Raw genomic sequence first — 23,873 nt, 5'->3', positions numbered from 1 at the left:
ACCAGAACTGATGCTTCAGTTAAGAATGTCTTCATCTATTTAAAACCTTATTAGTGTATAATTATACCAAATCGAACTTCGCACTAATGAGAACTTCCACATTTGAAACAACTTTAATTTATCATAATATTCTTCAAATAAAATTGTTCTAATAGATATAATTTTGTACCATGTCTTCTGGAATATAAATTATTCATTCAAACTATTTATCAAATAACCGATGAACGTACAAAAATTTATTTACGGATCTGAGGATAAACTCCAACACATATAACTCCTTTAACCTTTCAAGAAAATAGCTCAAATCAAACCACTAAATTGGTCTCAACTGTCAAACAATAACTTTTCAATTATTAATCAACGGGGCTTTGAACTATACTGAAGCCACAACCATCAGATGGATTAAAATCATAGTGCCATAATAAAACCAATGTCTGAACCGTATAAATAAATAAAATCCCAGCTATTAATAATGCACTTTGAACACAAAAGAAATTCGAATATGATTTCAATAACAATTAGTGGAGAAACTTAACCTCTATAAATTTGATAATTATATCACTATACTCCCATGATCAAACCAGAAATTATAATCATATTAGATATAGTTATCTCCATCAATAAAGTATCTCTTGCAAATAATCACATAGAATCATAATAAAACCAAGATAGAAAAATTTCAAAATATTGAGCTATACTGAATTTCTGAAAATTACAACCCATATAGAATGATGAAGATCCCGATGATATGCCAAAAAAAATTCCAGAAGGAAGAACTACACTCATAAACACCGAAATCAACGGTGATAGAAGCAATATAATCTTCATGTATATTCAATAGACTAATAACCAGTAAAAACAAAATACTAACAATCATACAAATTTTACCGTCGACTTTTCTATCAACACAATAGAATAGAGTAGCAGAGAGACATATAGCAATGCCGATCATAAACCATATAGACCATAATGCTTTTGTCTAACAGGATGTTTAGCTAACGTTCTCATACGATAAGAGTTCCTTATGACATTAAACAATCACATATACTTCTGAGAATGAATGTACACATAGAATGCCCATAAGAAACCATAGTAACTGTCTGACTATAACTACTGCACTCAATTATCATTTCATTGTTCCACTATCTATTTCTGACATCACTTATCTCACATTATCTCATCACTAGTAGAAATCAATTCAGAAGAACTTCCAGTTAATACGTTCTTTAGACATCATACCTGAATACTTTCGTCTCATCGTATTCAACTTCTTCTTTGACAGTTGCTTATTACAAATGGCCTTCAACACGATCTAATATCTTTTCTGTTACTGTCTTCACTTGTAGACTCATTCTCTTATCTGATCATAGTACTAATCCTTCAATCACGAAACTCTATAATTCCACACTTGTAAGCTTATTTAATCTATTTAATACAAATTTCATTAAAATACTTTACCGATGAGGGGGTGAGGGTCGTAAAGCCTCAAATTTAACTCTCAAACATTACACATACTATTATGAATGGTCAGTTCATTACTAATTCCACATTTTTAAAACACCTAATAATCATTTACTTATGATCACTTTTGTACTTAACGCATAGTTCATACGCTAAATCAAATTATTAATTCACATAGCAATCACAAACCAAACATCACAACTCATATGCTTATATAATTATAACATTTATCTGTAGTAGAATATCATGCACTCTGATTCATACCTTTATTAGTTTCAACTCATCACCAACACATTTTCACTCAAACTTTTGAGTGTAACATTCTATACTCTCGAAATCAGCTTGGTTGGAAAACATATCTGTCTAATTAAAACAATTCTCGTTAGAATTGGGAGATATCACACTATTACAGGTTAAATATGGCATGTATACTAGACTCTCACTCGCTACGTTAGTCCTAGAATTGACTAAACCATAGCTCTGATACCAAAAAAATGTAACACTCCTAACATTTATTTGTCGCTGGAGCAGGGTTAAAAGGCATTACTTGACAATCGAAACCTTTCGAATTTATTTCACAATCTAAAAGTCATACGTCACCAAATCATAACCAAACATCCATCTAAAGTCCCAATCTTAGGTCACTGAGACCCTAAACATGCTTTAGAAAGGAGTCGGGACTAAACCGAGCTCATAGAATTTTTTTTATAACTTAAACATTTTTTAAGTTATAAAGATCACAAGCACGTGTGAACAGGCCGTGTGCCTCACACGGCATTAGACACGCCCAAGTTTCTAGGCCGTCACAAAATAGAGCATGCATACTGACTTCAACACACGGCCGTAAGACACGCCTATGTGCCTTGGCCGTGGTCGAAACTGTCTTAGGTCACAGGGTTGACCATACGCCTGTGTGTCTACCCTGTGTACCCTTCGAAATGGCCACACACGCCCATGTGCCAAGGTTGTGTGCCTCACACGCCACCAGACACGCCCGTGTGTCTAGGCCGTGCTTGAGACTGACTTGTATAACTAAGTTACAACAGACACACGGTCAAGACACATGCCTATGTGCTCAACCATGTGGGATGAAATTAGACTTGGTTTAAGCCACATTTCCCAAATATCTCAAGCACACCAAATCCACAATATTTTCGCATCATTTGCATACATAATAGTCAGCCAAAACATTTTATTTTATGCACCAAATATGTTATACCAATTCCTCCATTTCATCAACTCAAATTATAACCATTTCCTGTACAAAAAATATGCCAAAACTAGCATGATTCATTTCTTATTTTACACCTATTCCATCATAAACCAAAACACATATCACATTCATTAATTCAACCTATTTCAAATATGTATTTTATCATCATCAATAACACACCAAGCTTGACTTATAAATCATCTATTAACCCTTCACTTACTAAGTCCAAATTCATGTTTTTCATAGGTAAATACTCAACATGTACCAAATGACCAAATACATCACCAAAACCATTATCAAAAAGACTCAAGCTTATACCGAAATCAAAATCGGATAGTGTGATGCAATCTCTATTGACTTCCAATCCGAGCGAGCGTTTGAATCATTATAAAACAGAGAAAAGATAACACAAAGTAAGCTATAAAGCTTAGTAAGCTCGTATGTTAATAAACTCAACTTCTTGAATAAACACATATTAAACATTTTCACAACTTATAATGTCCTCATTTGCTTTCACCTTTATAACATGAATTCATTTACATAGTTAACCAAGAGTTTCACTTGTTTACTCATATCATTGCTCATATAGATCTATCACATTCTCACCAATTCATTCGCATTTATATATTCCTGAACAAATATGTATACAAGTAACTTGATTCATTCTAATTTCCAACACATATTATTTAGTAAATACGAATCATGTTATACATATCATAGAATAACGATACTTCCCACCATATGTGCCACATGTATATTTAATTAACACAACTTTAACTCATATCTCACATATCATTCAAATCATACCTTATTATAGCCAAATAAACATTTTTTGGCATAAAATGTACTTATACATAGATCTTTCACATTTTAGATACATGATACATTATAACTCACCACTTTCATTTGATTCTCTCCTAAGTTTTGTATGTACCTGTATTACTTATTTCGATCGTACTTTCATTCTTGCCTTTACTATGCTCATTGAATCAGTTGATATTTCGCACACTAAGTGTTGTACATAGCCAAAGCTATCTCAAATTGTACACTAAGTGCCAAATTTATCCAAAGCTATACCGAACCGCACACTAAGTGCCATATTTAGCAGATATGTCATCAAACATAACAATAGTCACGTATATACAATTTATACGATATCAAAGCATTAAAAGCATAAATATAACAATGCTTATTGCATACAAACTTAACTCGATCATTGAAACGATAGAATGGATTGACTAGTCTGATACTTTATCTTTTCCACGATCTAAACCAGCATTTCGCTTTTCTCAATCTAGTTATAAGCAAAATTAGCTTATTTAATCATTAATTCATTCAACTTAACACAATTTACATATTTTGGTACACTTTTGCCCCTATTTTTTTCACATTTTTACAATTTAGTCTCTGTCACATACAATCACAATTTATTCAATTTAATACAAATTCATGCTGGCTGAATATTACCCAATCTTAAATCAGCCCATATTTTTCACTTTATTCATACTTTTAACCGCATAATTTCATAATTTCAAAAATTAGCCCATAATTTGCATTTTTACTCAAAATCACTTTGTAAAATATGTAAAACTATCATCTAACTTCCATATTGCATCATCAATCATCAAAAAGCATGAACTTTCATCAATGGCATCTCACAAAATCTACAACAGTTTCAAAAACAGAGATATGGGCTGACTAGATTAAGTTGCAATGATCTCAAAAACATAAAAACTATTAAAAACGAGATTAAAAATACTCACATGCAAGAAATATTGAGATGGCCGAATGAAGCTCTCCCATGGCTTCTTTCTTTTTCAAGTTCAGTTGAAGAACATGAGGAATGAAAGCCTTTTTACTTTTTTTTAACTTATTATAACATTACTAACTAAATTACAAAACTAACCTTTATCAACATTATTTATTTCACAAAATGCCAAACCATCAAAATCCACTATCTCTTTAATGGGACAATTACCATTTGAGGACCTCCATTTTAATGTTCTATAGCTATTTAACACTTTAGCTAATAGAACTCAACTTTTATGTTTTACGTGATTTAGTCCTTTTTACCGAATTAACTACTCAAACGGTAAAATTTCTTTACAAAATTTTCACACGAACATTCTATCATACTATAAACCTTAAAATATAAAGAAAATAAATATTTTGACTTTGGATTGTGGTCCCGAAACCACTATTCCAATTAACCCTTAAAACAGGCTGTTACATCATTCATTTATATAAATTCATATCATTCGTTGTCATATATTTCACATATGGTCATATGATACATACTCACATTTCATTTCTGAATTTCATAACAAATCACACGTACCTGAATCGGATACAATTTCAGATGGTTATTCATTTCTCGGAGTGCCCGTTGAACCGTTCGGAATCAATAAGGATACTCGGATAACTCATAAGCTCGTACAATGTCGACATCCCAGACGTGGCCTTACATGTAATCAAATATCAATGCTATTGTCCCAGTCAGGGTCTCACACGAAATCATATACGATGCCAATGTCCCAGACATGGTCTTACACATAAATCACAAATTAATGCCAACGTCCTAGATGTGGCCTTGCACGATAACACATATCGGAATCCTATGTCATGACATATGTATCCTAACTATTCCTATGGTTTGTGCGGGCCTTTTTAGACATTGTCACATTATTGAAACTTTTTCAATTTCACCTATTCGAACAATCCATAATTGGAACAGTTTCTCCAAAGCTCGATTCAATTCGGTATCACATATATATATTTCTTTACAACTCAATTCAGCACATATAATGCACATACATTTCAATTTAACAGCAATTATTTACTTATGAACTTACCTTGTACTAACATGAACGGACCGGAATGACTATTCGATAATTTTTTACTTTCCCTGATCCAAATCCAATTTTCTCATTTCATGATCTAATTCAATACAAATTCAACTTATTTAATCATATACTCAATCAAATTCATCCAAAAACACATACATGGGCTAATTACACTTTTGCCCCTAACATTTCACATTTTTCGCAATTTAGTCCCTATTTCACAAAACACAAAATATTCAAAATTTGACCACACCCATTGTAACACCCCGAACCCGAGACCATTGCCGGTGTCGGACACGAGGGGTTAACAAGCCAAGTTCACTTGTTTTGCCCATCCATTTGACATTTCCAGTCAGGCTGGAAAACTGCGTCACTGTCGCCTTAAAAATCATATCTCGAGTTTCAAAACTCGGAAACTGGTTTCGTAAATTTTCCCTGAATTTAGACTCATATATCCATCCATGGATTTATTTCTAGAATTTTTGGTCAGGCCAATTGGTACAGTTTATTGGTTAAAGTCACCCATGTTACAGGGATCGACTGCTCTGACCTTCGCGCGGTATAACTTGAATATCTCTCTGTACAGGGCTTTAATGCTGGTGCCGTTTGTTTCTAATGAAACTAGACTCAAAATGGAATCTGTACATATAAGGTATGTCTCCTAATTATTTTGGATAATTTATAGTAAATTTTAAAGTTGCGACAGGGAACCCAGAAACTGTTCTGGCCCTGTCTCACAATAGCTTTAATATCTCTTAACATGTAACTCCTATGACCATTTCGTTTCTTCCATATGAAAATAGACTCATCAAGGTTCATTTACATAGCTTATTCACTATTTAATTCCATTCCTACGAATTTTGGTGATTTTTCACATTCACGTCACTGCAGCTGGCAGCATCTGTTTTTAAGGTAGGTCTTACCTATTTGGTAGTCTCCATGAACCAACTAGTCTTGCCATACATAGGTTCATATATGATCATTTTAACCATGCCAATGGCTGATCATATGACCAACATTCCCATTTCCAAGCCATAGCCACATCATGACACCAAATATATACATACAAACCACAATTAGTCTAAGTCGATACTTCACTTTTACGAGCCATTTTCGCATGGCCGTACATATATACATCACAACATATTCAACCAACAAGGGTAGTCCTATACATGCCATTTCAAAGTTCAACCAAAATTTATACCAAAATAGAGCGTGGATAGTGTGGATGACTTCGACTTTATTGATCCCGAATCCGATTGCTATCGAAATAAATCTATAAAACAGTGAGCCAAAGTAACGGGTAAGCATTTTTTATGCTTAGTAAGTCTCAAGGAATATAATCAACTCTAATTACAGCAATACATTCACATAGCCAAATGCATCATTTCATTAATACACATTCTTACTTCACACTTCATCATTATATACTTTCACAAAGTATCAATCAATTCAATAACTGAAATTCATTAGTCGATTGAGCGAATGTTGCTCAAACATGTCGACTTTCAATGCACATATAACGTACCTTATCCTTTGGGCTTTTCGAGTGTACTAATTGAATTCATTACAGCAACCAACACTCACCTCCAGCCCAAGATTCTTGAATATAACCGGATATAATCACGTGCACAAATGCCTTGGTCTTAGCCGGATAGAATAACTTCATACGAATGCCTTGGTCTTAGCCCTGATATAGCCACTAGCACAATTGCCTTGGTCTTAACCGGATATAATTTCCAGCATAATTGTCTTGAGTTTAGCCCGATATCATTCAATTTCCCATGAACACATACATCAATTATCATTGGACATACATATTTCATTTTCAGTTACTAAGGCTCAAACGCAATTATAGTCACAAGCATATTCGCCTTGGGACTTAGCCGGGTAGAATTCAAATACTCATGCACACATAATCAATAATCAATACACATCCATACTTTATTTCACATGATTCAAGTAGGGTCACTTCTTGAGGACTTACCTCGGATGTTGTCGAACGGCTTTTTCGGCTACTCGATCACCTTTTCCTTCCCCTTGTCCAATTGTGGCCCTCTTAGCTCTTGAGCTAATTCAAACAAATTTAATTTATTAAAACCTCATTGTGCTTGCTTATGGCCGAATATGACAAGGAGTTTAAATGGTCATATGGCCACTCTTTAGCTTGAATACACAATGGTCATGCACATTTTATACTACATCAAGCAATTCAATACAATTTATTTGAGCATCAAGGAAAAGCTAAGGCCTTCAATAGGCTACCCAAGGCCGAATATTCATGTACATGTTGAGGCCAATTTTGCACTTAATACCTCACAAAAACAGCATGCATTTTACTAGTTAATGCTTTGCACATTGTGGCCCAAAACTTATAATATAGCATCAAGCACTTATATGTGTGCTAGGCCGAATTGTGCTTGCAATTTCACAAGCATTCTTCCACATCTTCTTCTTTAAACCAATATATTCATCACTTACTTCATAGCCAAAACATCATGTGCAAACATATATATACAATATGAGCATGGCCAAATTTCAAGGTGTCCATAGCCATCCAAAAATACAAATTTTAACTAACATGCAAGAAGCATGAACCATGCTCATGAATGCATCATGGCGAATATGACAATCATGCTCCATTCAACTTCAATCATGGTTAAACACAAAAAGAAAACTCAAAATCTTACTCAAGAGTAGACAATCCATCATTGCATGCATCATCATCAAGCTTCACACTTAGCATGCAATGGCTTTATCACCATAACAACTTTGGCCAAATACCATTTCCATGGCATAACAAAGATTTGAGCCATGGCTAACATGCACATCAAGTTAGCAACCAAAACATGCATGAAACTCCTAACACAACCTCATACATACCTTAATCTTGATGCCAATTTAGCCAAATCACCTTCTAGATCTCTTCTAAACCAAGCATGAAGCAAAAATCCTCTTTCTTCCCTTATGATTTTCGGCCAAAAGGACGAGAAAGGATGAACACAACAAAATTTTTCTTCCCTCTTTCTCAACTCACGGCAAGGGGGATTACCACACTCACACACATTTTTTTTTTCATTTTTTTATCACCCATACACCTTTGTTTATTATTTCACCCTAATGCACCAACAAAACATGTTTCATGACATGTTTAGCCCATCCTCCCTTGTCATGGCCGGCCACCACCTATAAAAGGGGGAATTTGACATGCAAGTCCTTTATTTTGCATGCATGCTTTAATTAGTCATCACACATTTCCCCATCATACTTTCAAAGTTCACTACTAGGTCCTTTCTAGTGAAATTCACCTTTATAACACTAAACCAATCATCAAAAAATGTCATACATGAATACACACATATTATAGGCATCGAAATAAATTTTAAATTATTTTTATGCCTCGGTTTTTGTGGTCCCGAGACCACCTTCCGACTAGGGTCAATTTTGGGCTGTCACAACTCTCCCCACTTAAGAAATTTTCGTCCCCAAAATCTTACCGTAAATAGGCTTGGATATCGCTCTTTCATAGAGTTCTCGGTCTCCCAAGTAGCTTCTTCTATCCGTGCTTGAGCCATAACACTTTCACTAGCGGAACCCGCTTGTTTCGCAACTCTTTCACTTCTCGTGATAGGATACGAATCGGTTCTTCCTCATAACTCATATTAGCTTGAATTTCAATTTCTGATGGACTAATCACGTGCGATGGATCGGATCTATAGCGTCGAAGCATCGAAGCGTGAAAGACATCGTGAACCCTTTTGAGTTCGGGGCAAAATCAAACGATATGCCACTTTGGACCGACTCGCTCGATATCTCATATGGCCCAATGAACCTCGGGCTCAACTTGCCCTTACGGTAGAACACGAGTATCTTTTTCCAAGGTGATACCTTGAGAACACTTTATCACCCACGATACTCGATATCCTTACGCTTCGATCCGCGTCGACTTACGGCGATTGAGGCTATCTTCGGACTTTCACGGATTACTTTCACTTTCATCAAAGATCCCTAATCAAATCCACCCCGAAAATCTTGCTTTCACCGAGCTCAGTCCAAAACAATGGTGTACGGCATTTACGACCGTATAAGGCCTCGTAGGGTGCCATCTTAATACTTGATTGAAGGCCTCGAGGACGCAACATCTTAACATATCCTCAAGTATCTGAATTATCCGCTCGGATTGACCATCGGTTTGGGGGTGAAAGGCGGTGCTGAAATGCAACTTGGTACCCAAAGCTTCTTGCAACTTTTTCCAAAATCGCGAGGTAAATCTCGGATCTCTATCCGACATGATGGAAATAGGCACCCCGTGTAATCTCACAATCTGAGAAACGTACAATTCAGCTAATTTGTCCATTGAAAAATCCGTACGTACGGGGACAAAGTGGGCCGACTTAGTCAATCGATCTACCACGACCCAAACCGCATCCTTCTTACTTGCTGACAATGGCAGTCCGGATACAAAGTCCATTATGACTCGATCCCATTTCCACTCGGGTATCGTGATTGGCTAAAGTAATCCTAAAGGCACCTGATGTTCTGCTTTCACTTGTTGACATATTAAACATCTCGAAACAAAGTCGGAGATGTCTCGCTTCATACCATGCCACCAAAACTGACGTTTCAAATCATTGTACATCTTCGTACTCCGGGTGGATTGCCATTCGGCTACAATGGGCTTCATTCGAATTATCGAAATGAGTTCAATTCTTTAGGACACACAGACGACTTTTGAACCTCAAACAATCGTCATCGTCAATTTGAAACTCCGAGTCCTTGTTCGAACACACGCAGCCGTTTTGCAACCAACTCATCGTCGACTTTATGAGCTTCTCGAATTTGGTGTGTCAATAATGGTTTGGCTTTCAATTCAGCCACTAACACACTGTCGGATCGGACAGACAAGTGCACATTCATCGCTCGTAAAGTGAATAACGATTTACGACTCAAGGCATCTGCAACCACATTCGCCTTTCCGGGTGATAGTCAATGATCACTCATAATCCTTTAACAGCTCGAGCCAACGTCTTTGTCGCAGATTTAAGTCTCTTTGGGTCATCAAATATTTGAGACTTTTGTGATCCGAGTATACATGGCACCTTTCACCAAATAAGTAATGTCGCCAAATCTTTAAGGCGAATACGATGGCGGCCAATTCGAGATCATGAGTCGGATAATTTTTCTCATGTGGCTTTAATTGCCTCGACGCATAGGCCACAACTCGACCTTCTTGCATTAATACGCAACCTAACCCAAGTAGAGAGGCGTCACTATAGATGACAAACTCCTTGCCGGACTCGGGTTGCACTAGAATTGGGGCTTCAATCAAATAAGTTTTCAGTTGATCGAAACTTTTTTGGCATTTCTCCGTCCATTCGAACTTAACATCCTTTTGGAGTAAGCCGTCATCGGCGTGGCTATCATTGAGAAGCCTTTACAAATCGTCGGTAATAACCAAAGAAGCCCCAAAAGCTCGAACCTCAAGAATATTTCTGAGGCTTCCAATTAAGTATGGCTGAAATTTTATTCGAATCGACTCGAATACCCGTCTGAATACCACATGACCCAAGAAGCTAACCTCTCTTAACCGAACTCACACTTGCTTGAACTTAGCATATAATTGCTTATCCGTAAAATTTGCAGCACTAACCGCAGGTGTTCAAAGATGTTCGGTCTCATTTCTTGAATAGACCAAGATGTCATCAATGAACACGACTACTTAATCGATCCAAATATGGTCTAAAGATCCGATTCATTAAATCCATAAATACCGCAGGGCATTAGTGAGCCCAAACGGCATCACTAGGAACTCATAGTGACCATATCTCGCTCAAGGCGCTCTTGGTGCGTCCGAATCTCGGATTCGCAATTGATAATAGCCCGATCTCAAATCTATTTTCGAGAACACCGAGGCTCCCTTTAGTTGATCGAACAAGTCATCAATACGTGGCAACGGATATTTTTTCTTTATCGTCGCTTTATTAAGTCGACGATAGTCGATCTACAACCGCATGGTTCCATCCTTCTTCTTCACGAACAATCTTGGCGCACCCCAAGGCGAAAAACTCGGTGAGCAAAACCTCTATCCACCAATTCTTGCAACCGAGCTTTCAACTCCTTTAATTCCGTTGGTGCCATACGATACGGAGCTATCGAATTGGAGTGGTACCGGTACCAATTCGATGCCAAATTCTATTTCCGAACAGTGGTAAACCCGGTAATTCTTGGGAAAACATCCGGTATTCACAAACCACGGGCACAGATTCGGGTTTCTTTTCGATTCCTTGTCATCGAAAGCACGACGCAAGGTACGCTTCGCACCCTTTTCTTACATATTTACGGGCCAACATCGGCGATATTACAACCGGCAACCCCTTTAAGTCCGTAGACTCAACGAATTATTTCATTATTCGCGCACCTCAAATCGATAGTCTTGCTCTTGCAATTTACAACCGCATCGTGCATGGTCAACCAATCCAAACCAAGAATAACGTCGAACTCATCGAACGGCAAAAGCATCAAGTCCGCCGGAAAACAAGAACCTCGGAGCACTAGGGGACTTTTCTTGCACACTTTGTTGACAAGCACGTAATGACCCAAGGGTTTGACACCGAATTACAAACTCGAGAGACTCAATGGGCAAAGTCTTACTGGATGCTAAGGTTTCACATATATATGAATGAGTAGAACCAGGGTCAATCAAAGCAATCACATTTGTATTGAAAAGAGTGAAAGTACCGGTAATAACATCTGGAGAGGCAGCATCCTCGCGTGCGCGTATGGCATAAGTCCTAGCAGAGCACGAGCCTCGGATCCGATGGTAGCATCTCTAGATCCTCTCGACCACCACCGACATTGCCCATATTTCTAGGTGGCCTACCTCGGCGAAGTGGTAGCACCGGGTTTGCACTCGACTTACATTCTGCTCATGCATCCTCGGGCAATCCTTCATAAAGTGGTCGGCTGATCCACACTTATAGCGAGAGCGATCACGAAACCAACAGCTCCCGAATGCCATTTGCCACAATGTGGACACTCCGCCCTCTCTCGCGATCATTTCCACCACCGTGATCGAGGTGACTCGTGTGGTCACAGGGGTCGATCGCGTCCTCGTCTAGAAAAGCCAAACGCCTCTAGACCGCTCACATCATCTCAAAATCTCTTCGATGCTTGTTGAAGAGACTTTCCGAGGACCTCTTCGAATTCTCCGGTTCCCACATCAGCTTTTTGTTTCTCCTTTCTAAGCTCTTGACTTTACAAGCTCGCTCAACAAGTACTACTGAACTCGTATCTCGAGGATGCCAACAAACATCCTTATATCATCATTCAGCCCATCCTCAAAGCGTTTACATAATAGCTTCGGACGAAATGCATTCTCGCTGCATGGCTAAGCCTCACAAATTTTCGTTCGTAGTCGAATCGACATCGAACCTTACTTAAGATCAAGGAATTCCCTCCGCTTTTGGTCGATGAATCTCGATGATATACTTTTTGAACTCGGTTTGAAAGAATTCCCAAGTCACTTGCTCTCTAGGCACCACGTGTCGAGTACTCCACCAATAGTAGGCGGACTCGCGTAACAAGGAGATTGTACACTTTAAGCACTCATCGGGTGTACAGGATAGCTCATCAAGCACCGGATAGTGTTATCTAACCAAAATTCAGCTCGCTCGGCATCATCATCATCCGTAGCCTTAAATTCAGTGGCCCCATGTTTTCAATCCTATCGATCGGGGCTTACTTGACCTTATTTGGTCATCACCGGAGGTATTGTAGGTGCGGGGTTGCATTTGTCGAGAATGGAGGTTGTGGAACAGTAGTGTTGGTTCGAATGTATTGATTAAACCATTCGTTCATCACACTATAAAAGGCTTGCCTAGCCTCGTCATTAGGATTGCTGGCCATAGGTTGAGAGTCCGCCGGCTGTCCCTTCTTGCGGGAGCAGGCGCCACACTCTCCACATCATCAGCTATCGCTTCGGTTGGGATCGGGATCCATTGCTATAAACAAACACAAAGTCAAATTGTCGTAAATCACCACACTATCGATTCATCATTTAATGGCATGTATAGCTAGACCCCAAACACATCACGGTAGTCCTAGAATCGACTAAACCGTGGCTCGATACCAATAAATTGTAACACCCGAACCCGAGACCATCGCCGTGTCGGACACGAGGGGTTAACAAGCCAAGTTCACTTGTTTTGCCCATCCATTTGACATTTCCAGTCAGGCTGGAAAACTGCGTCACTGTCGCCTTAAAATCATATCTCGAGTTTCAAAACTCGGAAACTGGTTTCGTAAATTTTCCTGAATTTAGACTCATATATCCATCCATGGATTTATTTCTAGAATTTTGGTCAGGCCAATTGGTACAGTTTATTGGTTAAAGTCACCCATGTTACAGGGATCGACTGCTCTGACCTTCGCGCGGTATAACTTGAATATCTCTCTGTACAGGGCTTTAATGCTGGTGCCGTTTGTTTCTAATGAAACTAGACTCAAAATGGAATCTGTAAATATAAGGTATGTCTCCTAATTCTTTTGGATAATTTATAGTAAATTTTAAAGTTGCGACAGGGAACCCAGAAACCGTTCTGGCCCTGTCTCACAATAGCTTTAATATCTCTTAACATGTAACTACTATGACCATTTCGTTTCTTCCATATGAAAATAGACTCATCAAGGTTCATTTACATAGCTTATTCACTATTTAATTCCATTCCTACGAATTTTGGTGATTTTTCACATTCACGTCACTGCAGCTGGCAGCATCTGTTTTAAGGTAGGTCTTACCAATTTGGTAGTCTCCATGAACCAACTAGTCTTGCCATACATAGGTTCATATATGATCATTTTAACCATGCCAATGGCTGATCATATGACCAACATTCCCATTTCAAGCCATAGCCACATCATGACACCAAATATATACATACAAACCACAATTAGTCTAAGTCGATACTTCACTTTTACGAGCCATTTTCGCATGGCCGTATATATATACATCACAACATATTCGTGACAACCCGAATTAGGGCCTAATCGAATAGTGGTTTCGTGACCACAAATCCGAGATAGAAATAATTGTTTTATAATTATTTTGGGGTTTATGATATGATTGCATGATTGTGTGAAAATTTCGTGATGAAATTCTATGCCTAAAGTGCTTAAATTGAAAGTAGGGACTAAATCGAATAAGTTGCAAAATTTGCATCCCGAAGTTTTAGTATGAAATTGTTTTGGAATATTAATTAGGAGGTCTTAAATAGCAATTTGACCAATTTTAAGTTCATGGACAAAATTAGGACATGGAAGGAATTTTTGAAAGTTTAGTAAGGAGGGCATTTTGGTCATTTGGATATTAAATGAAATAAAATGGGAAAAATAACACAAAATTGGTCATCATCCTCCTTAGTTGCTGCCGAATTCTCCTCTCTCCATAGCTAGGGTTTCTTCAATTTTCAAGCTCCATAGTAAGTGATTCCAAGCCCGTTTTAATGTTCTTTACGTTTTGGAATCCGGAAGCTCGATTAAGCTTATGCTAGTAATAATTTAACCTAGGGTTCATATTTGGAAAAATACCCATAGGTGAAATTTGTGTATTTTGATGTTTTATGATAGAATATGAGGTTTTAAATTATGTTAAATAACTTGTGCTACTCGGTTTTAAGTGAAAACGAGTAAAAGCAGCATAATCGGTAAAATACCTATTGTTCATAACTATATGATAGAGTGAGAATTTGATGTGGTTGTAGAAGAGAAAATGTTCAGCATATCATAAAACATAAGAATAAGGGCTGAAATTAATTCCGAGCCTAGGGGCAAAATGTAATTTTGTAAAGTTAGGGGCAAAATGTAATTTTTCCATGATGTGATTTTGGATTGAAATAAATAGTATGAGTATTAAATGAGCTAAATGTGTTATTATAGATCAAGAAAGACGCGGAATTGATCTCGAACGGGGGAAGGAAAAAGTTTTGGATTAAATTGCAAAATTTTCACATTTTGCACCAAGGTAAGTTTGTATGTAAATATTACAATAATTTCATGTACATTCTTATATTTCAGCCTATTATATGTATATACTAGCTGATGTTGAAGTATAAATCGACTATTGGAAGAATGGAAATAAATAATAGAGAGAGATCCCGGTTGAACATTCGGAAAAATCGAATAAAATAGATGGAGCGTAGCTAGGTCACATGTATGATGCCGAGTGCACATCATGTGTACAAGAAAGCTACGAGACACCCTGTAGTAGCTAGGTCACATGTGTGATACGAGATGTATCCCATGTAGACAAGAGAGCTACGTGAAAGATAAATGTAGCTAGGTCGCATGCGTGATTCCAAGTGAAGGACACCGTGAAAGATAAATGTAGCTGGGTCGCATGCGTGATTCCAAGTGACGGACACCATGTAGACAAGAGAGCTACGAGACAAATCGGCTAGGTCGCATGAGTGGTACTAAGTGTTCACCATGTGTACAAGAGAGCCGAACTAAACGAAGTATGATGGTGGGGCTGTGTGCTGAAACCATTAAATATCGAGGATTGATCCGAATTGTTCAACGGGATGGTTTTGTGGTGACATTGTGGTTTGGACCTATACTTATGGTGAATGAAATATGGTGAAAATGATTTGTGGTATATACAAATATAAGATAAAATGAGGTTAGCATAAAGAATTTGTGAAAGAGTGAAATTAGCATTAAAACTGTTTTTAGATGGTAGCAGTGACGTGATTTTGAAAAATCACCAAAAATAGGAGGAATATAATTAGAGGTTGAATGAGATGTGAAATTAAAGTTTAATGAGTCTACTTTCATATAAAAGAAACAGAGCAAGCAAAGGAATTCTATATTTTGAGATATTTACAATTGTATGTGACTTGCTCAGGATGAATACGTTATCCCCTGTTCCAACTTTGAAAAATCATTAAAAATTGTACAAAGCAAATTAGGAAATATAGTTTACATGCCTAAATTCCTTATTGAGACTATTTTTAAATGAAACAGACTTCAGGGTTGTTTGAATTGTGTACTGAGAGAAATTCAATTTGTAGTGAACAGAGGTCAGATCAGTCGAGCTGTGTAACAGGGGAAACTTTAACTAATAAACTGTACTAATCGGCTGAACCAAAAATTATAGAAAAAAATTAGCAAAAAGCTTTATGAGTCTAGATTCAGGGAAATTTTACAGATTTGAATTTCGAGTTTGGTAACTCGAGTTATGATTTATTTAGTGAATATGACGCAGCAGAGACAGCTTAATCAAAGTGGAATGAATAGTGAAGTTAAAGTAGATGTACTTGAATTGTTGTGTAAACATGTTAGATTTTTTTTAATTAGTATTTACATACTTACTTACTAAGCTATAAGCTTACTTTGTTTCTCTCTTTTGTCTTATAGTGTTCTCCGGCTTGCTCAGGAGTTAAGGATCGTGAAGATCTATCCGCACTATCCTACTTTAGGGTATTTGAACTAAACGTTTTGAATTATGGCATGTATAGTAGGCTTAATTATTTTGTTACGTGTCATATTTGTCTAGGTTTAAAATATTAGTTACAGTACTCGACCAGCTAATTTGTACAAGCCTTTAAAGTTGGCTAATATTGATCAAGACATATTTATATTTCGATTATGTTTAATGGTAGGTATTATGTTCTGGTAATACCTTGTATCCTGTTCCGGCGACGGTAACGGGTAAGGGGTGTTACATATTCAACCAACAAGGGGTAGTCCTATACATGCCATTTCAAAGTTCAACCAAAATTTATACCAAAATAGAGGCGTGGATAGTGTGGATGACTTCGACTTTATTGATCCCGAATCCGATTGCTATCGAGCGAAATCTATAAAACAGAGAGCCAAAGTAACGGGGTAAGCATTTTTTTATGCTTAGTAAGTCTCAAGGAATATAATCAACTCTAATTACAGCAATACATTCACATAGCCAAATGCATCATTTCATTAATACACATTCTTACTTCACACTTCATCATTATATACTTTCACAAAGTATCAATCAATTCAATAACTGAAATTCATTAGTCGATTGAGCGAATGTTGCTCAAACATGTCGACTTTCCAATGCACATATAACGCACCTTATCCTTTGGGCTTTTCGAGTGTACTAATTGAATTCATTACAGCAACCAACACTCACCTCCAGCCCAAGATTCTTGAATATAACCGGATATAATCACGTGCACAAATGCCTTGGTCTTAGCCCGGATAGAATAACTCGCATACGAATGCCTTCGGTCTTAGCCCTGATATAGCCACTAGCACAATTGCCTTCGGTCTTAACCGGATATAATTTCAGCATAATTGTCTTGAGTTTAGCCCGGATATCATTCAATTTCCCATGAACACATACATCAATTATCATTGGACATACATATTTCATTTTCGTTACTAAGGCTCAAACGCAATTATAGTCACAAGCATATTCGCCTTCGGGACTTAGCCCGGGTAGAATTCAAATACTCATGCACACATAATCAATAATCAATACACATCCATACTTTATTTCACATGATTCAAGTAGGGTCACTTCTTGAGGACTTACCTCGGATGTTGTCGAACGGCTTTTTCGGCTACTCGATCACCTTTTCCTTCCCCTTGTCCAATTGTGGCCCTCTTAGCTCTTGAGCTAATTCAAACAAATTCAATTTATTAAAACCTCATTGTGCTTGCTTATGGCCGAATATGACAAGGAGTTTAAATGGTCATATGGCCACTCTTTAGCTTGAATACACAATGGTCATGCACATTTTATACTACATCAAGCAATTCAATACAATTTATTTGAGCATCAAGGAAAAGCTAAGGCCTTCAATAGGCTACCCAAGGCCGAATATTCATGTACATGTTGAGGCCAATTTTGCACTTAATACCTCACAAAAACAGCATGCATTTTACTAGTTAATGCTTTGCACATTGTGGCCCAAAACTTATAATATAGAATCAAGCACTTATATGTGTGCTAGGCCGAATTGTGCTTGCAATTTCACAAGCATTCTTCCACATCTTCTTCTTTAAACCAATATATTCATCACTTACTTCATAGCCAAAACATCATGTGCAAACATATATATACAATATGAGCATGGCGAATTTCAAGGTGTCCATAGCCATCCAAAATACAAATTTTAACTAACATGCAAGAAGCATGAACCATGCTCATGAATGCATCATGGCGAATATGACAATCATGCTCCATTCAACTTCAATCATGGTTAAACACAAAAGAAAACTCAAAATCTTACTCAAGAGTAGACAATCCATCATTGCATGCATCATCATCAAGCTTCACACTTAGCATGCAATGGCTTTATCACCATAACAACTTTGGCCAAATACCATTTCCATGGCATAACAAAGATTTGAGCCATGGCTAACATGCACATCAAGTTAGCAACCAAAACATGCATGAAACTCCTAACACAACCTCATACATACCTTAATCTTGATGCCAATTTAGCCAAATCACCTTCTAGATCTCTTCTAAACCAAGCATGAAGCAAAAATCCTCTTTCTTCCCTTATGATTTTCGGCCAAAAGGATGAGAAAGGATGAACACAACAAAATTTTTCTTCCTCTTTCTCAACTCACGGCAAGGGGGATTACCACACTCACACACATTTTTTTTTTCATTTTTTTATCACCCATACACCTTTGTTTATTATTTCACCCTAATGCACCAACAAAACATGTTTCATGACATGTTTAGCCCATCCTCCTTGTCATGGCCGCCACCACCTATAAAGGGGAATTTGACATGCAAGTCCTTTATTTTGCATGCATGCTTTAATTAGTCATCACACATTTCCCCATCATACTTTCAAAGTTCACTACTAGGTCCTTTCTAGTGAAATTCACCTTTATAACACTAAACCAATCATCAAAAAATGTCATACATGAATACACACATATTATAGGCATCGAAATAAATTTTAAATTATTTTTATGCCTCGGTTTTTTTGTGGTCCCGAGACCACCTTCCGACTAGGGTCAATTTTGGGCTGTCACACCCATGCTTGGCCAAATTTCATTAAGGTCCCTAGCAGCACATTTTTATTTCACATTTTGACCCCTCAATTTATAAATTTCTCAATTTAGTCCTTAATACACATTTTTATAAAAAAAATCACTTAATTAAACATAATAATCTATCAACAAAGATTTATTTTTCATCATCAAACAACAAATTCATCACATTATCAACAATGGAAAATCTCAAATTCTTCATTAAAATTGAAAATTAAGGCATGGGTTTACTAATATTCGAAGCAACGATCTCAAAAACGTAAAAATTATCAAAAACCGAGCAAAACACATACTTGAATTAAGCTTCAAGAGTGCCGAACCTAAAACAAAAAAAATGGCTTCTTTGTTCTTCAAGTTTCGGTAAAAACAAATGAAAATGCATGGCTATTTTATGTTTTGATTATTTAATTGATAAACGCCAATTTATACATATTTATACCCCAAATACTTAGCATACTTATGGATGTTTATTACTAGATTTGTGGATTTTGGTGCTCTTAATCTAGTTATTTCATGTTTTGTACTCAAGAGAGCACCAAGGGTCAAAAGGAGCCAGAAACGAGCAAAAAAGGGACAAAATGGACCAAATCGAGAAGATGACAAGGCCTAAGCCTTGCCACACGGGCATCTCACATGCCCGTGGCCTTCGGGGGTGTCGACAAAGGTTTACACGATTCACATGGCCTGGCCATTGAGCCCACACAGACGTGTGCAATTTAACGGAGTGAATACGACCTGGCAATCACATCACACGGTCGTGGCACACGGGCGTGTCCCTTTTTCAAAGAGTTGTATTTTACACGGAAAATGATACTTAGGGAGGAAGAATGCTAATCCAAAGCCTATATAAACACCCTAAGTGTGACCTAAAGGGGGGCCTTTTCCAGAAACATTCTGTAATACAGAACCACACGCCAGGAATTACTTGAAGAAAGCCAGACGATCCATCCCAAAAGCCAGAGCTACTCCAAGACTAAAGATCTCCCTCAGAATTCTTTCAAGGGGTTTTAGAGTTTTCTTCATGTTTTGTTATTTTTATACTTTTGAGATGTACTCTTATTTTATTATGAACTAAACCCCTTAGATACCAAAGGGGGATAGAACCTATGATGGATCTTGTTATTATTATCTGAACTGTATGATAAATACTTGATTTGTTCTTAATTATGTGTTCTTAATGCTTGAGTTAATATTCCGGGTATTAATTCATGATTCGATGTGCTTATGCAGAGGAGGAATAGACCCTGCCTAAGAGTAGATTTGGCATAATTAAGAGGAGTTGATCGAACGCCTAGAAATAGGGTTACGAGATTTTGCCGGATTAGGGTGAAACCTAATATGGGAGTCCATAGAGTGATTTAATACTTCCCTAGGAGTTTTAATTAAGAAAGAAATTTCGATTAATTCAACTGAGGGTTAGATGTTATTAGTCTCGAAAGGGATAATAACATAGGTTAGGCAATCTCACAGATCAAATCAAGTGAATAAATCGTCTAGTTCAGAGTCAGATAACAAGTGAAATCTAGGTGGATTCCTCCTTGGTTGTCATTTTTATCAATTGCTTTTCTTCAAGTCTTTTTCCAAATTTTCTCTTTGCTTTAATTAAATTAGTTAATTAGTTTACATAATTAGTTTAATAAACAAACCCTTTTATTCTTAGGCTAGATAATAAAAAGATAGTTATTACTAGTACTTTTGGTTCCCTTGGGTATGATATCCCAGTCTTGCCATTACTACACTATTGTTTGATAGGTGCGCTTGCCTTTTCGTCGTGATAATAGTTAGTCTAGGTTTGATCTTCATTATAAATATTTATTACTTGTTACGAATCACGCGATCAAGTTTTTGGCGCCATTGCCGGGGAACTGAAATATTAGGAACACTAAATTTTTATTACTTTAGCCATTTATTTTTCTTGCAATTTTATTTTATTTTATTTTTTATTCATTTACTTTTTCTCTCTCTTGGTAGGTTTTTATAGTTTATGACTAGAAGAAACCCGTTGGGACCATTACTTTTTGACGAAGAAATCGATCGTACAATTTTTAAAAATCAAAGAGAAATAAGGCGTAGCTTACGATACACGAAGAACGAGCAAGAAAACGATACTCGACCCCCAACCGACGAGATGGCTGAAAACTAAGGAAATCAGCTACCTCCTGCAATTACGGCTAATCAAAATCCTGCTCCACGTACTATGTATGATTATGCTAAACCTTCTTTAACAGGAACTGAATCTAGCATAGTTAGACCTGTTGTAGCTGCAAATACTTTTGAATTAAAACCTAACACTATTTAGATGATACAGCAGTTTTTCCAGTTTGATGGTTTGCAGGATGAAGATCCCAATGCTCACTTAGCGAACTTTTTGGAATTTTGCGATACATTTAAAATCAATGGCGTTTCTAATGATGCCATACGTCTTTGTTTGTTTCCCTTTTCACTAAGAAACAAAGACAAATAGTGGTTGAACTCGTTACCACGAGGGTCTATCACTACTTGGGAACAAATGACCGAGAAATTTTTACTAAAATATTTTTTGCCAACTAAAACGGCTAAATTACGTAATGGTATCTCTTCTTTTGTGTAGATGGATTTAGAAACACTTTACGATGCATGAGAGAGATACAAGGACTTATTGAGAAGGTGCCCTCACCATGGGTTACCACTTTGGATTCAATACAAGCATTCCACAATGGTCTGAATCCCTCGACTCGGCAAATGGTTGATGCAGCTGCTGGCGGAACCATCAACAATAAAACACTGGAAGATGCCTATGAATTTATAGAGGAGATGTCACTGAATAACTATCAGTGGCAAGTTATAAGGACAAAGCCAACAAAAACAATCAGCGTTTATAACATCGATTCAGTCACCATGCTCTCTAATCAGGTAGAACTTCTTAATAAAAAGATTGACAGTTTACTTGGTTCTACGCAGGTACATCCAGTAATAAGGTGTGACTCAAGTGGCGAAGGTGTGCATACAGAATACCAATCCTTCAATCCTACAACTGAAGAAGAGCAGGTCAACTAGATGGGTAACAATAACTTTCAATCTCAAAATAACCCATACAGTAATACTTATAATGTAGGTTGGAGGAACCACTGGGGTGGTCAATTGAATCAAAAGCCACAAAATCCTTAGGGTTTTCAACAGCCGCCTTATCAACAACAGAAGAAACCAAACCTTGAAGAGATGCTTTCTAAATTCATCTCAGTGTCAGAGACCTATTTCCAAAATACCGAGACAGCACTTAAGAATCAACAAGCATCGATCCAAGGACTCGAAACTCAAATAGCCCAGCTGTCCAAACTAATCTCTGAACGACCACAAGGTTGCTTACCAAGTAATACTGAACCTAATCCGAGGGAACACCTCAATGCAATTAATACTCAAAATAAGAAAGGATTCATTGCACCGAAGCCAGAATTACAGAAAGACAATGCGATAAACAAAGGTCGAGAAGAGGTAAACGACGATGATCCTAAACAAGTAAGTACGTATTATGAACCTCGTGTGCCATATCCTAAAGCGATGACTATAGACAGAACAAAAGAACAATTCGATAAGTTTGTCAAACTCTTAAAGAAATTACATATTAACTTACCCTTTATTGAAGTTCTGTCATAGATGGCCAACTCAGCAACATTCTTAAAGGAATTTCTGAGCAATAAAAGAAAATTAGACGCTATATCGCATGTAGAACTCAATGCAGTCTGCTCAGCTATTCTAAAGCATAAGCTACCTAACAAATTGAAAGATCCAGGGAGTTTTATCAATTCCTTGCTTAATTGGTAGTTTATCTATGAATAATGCTTTAGCTGACCTAGGGGCAAGTATAAATGTTATGTCGTATAAAATGTTTAAACGACTAGGTCTCGGTAAACCCAAACAGACTAGGATGAGCATACAATTGGCTGACAAAATAGTTAGATTTCCTAAAGGAATTATTGAATATGTTCTAGTTAAAATTGATAAATTTATTTACCAGTAGACTTTGTCGTCTTAGATATGGATGAGGATAATGAGGTACCTTTAATTTTAGGACGACCCTTTTTAGCAACTGCCAGAACCATTATTAATATAAGCAAAGGAGAGCTAATACTTCGTGCAGGAGACGACGCAGTAGCACTCCAAGCACGCAACTCAGTCAAAACCTCTAAAACTCAAGATAATGCTATGAAACTTATCGATGGCAAAATTAATATTCAATCTTTCTTGCAGGAACCTCTTCGAACCAAGACAACAAAGATAGTGCATTATTATCAAGTAGTGAAAAAAGACACCCATGAGGAACG

At 37.1% G+C, this 23,873-nt stretch overlaps 1 non-coding gene across 1 annotated transcript; it reads right to left on the bottom strand.

Moving 5' to 3' along the window:
- Window positions 1-22,129: 22,129 nt before the first annotated feature.
- LOC128287042 (small nucleolar RNA R71) lies at window positions 22,130-22,236 on the bottom strand. Its single transcript, XR_008277742.1, has one exon. It is a non-coding gene; the product is annotated as a small nucleolar RNA R71 (small nucleolar RNA).
- Window positions 22,237-23,873: the final 1,637 nt, after the last annotated feature.

Source organism: Gossypium arboreum, chromosome 13 (genome assembly GCF_025698485.1).
Source record: "Gossypium arboreum isolate Shixiya-1 chromosome 13, ASM2569848v2, whole genome shotgun sequence".
Classification (NCBI taxonomy): Eukaryota; Viridiplantae; Streptophyta; class Magnoliopsida; order Malvales; family Malvaceae; genus Gossypium; species Gossypium arboreum.
This window is presented reverse-complemented; position numbering and strand designations above follow the sequence as displayed.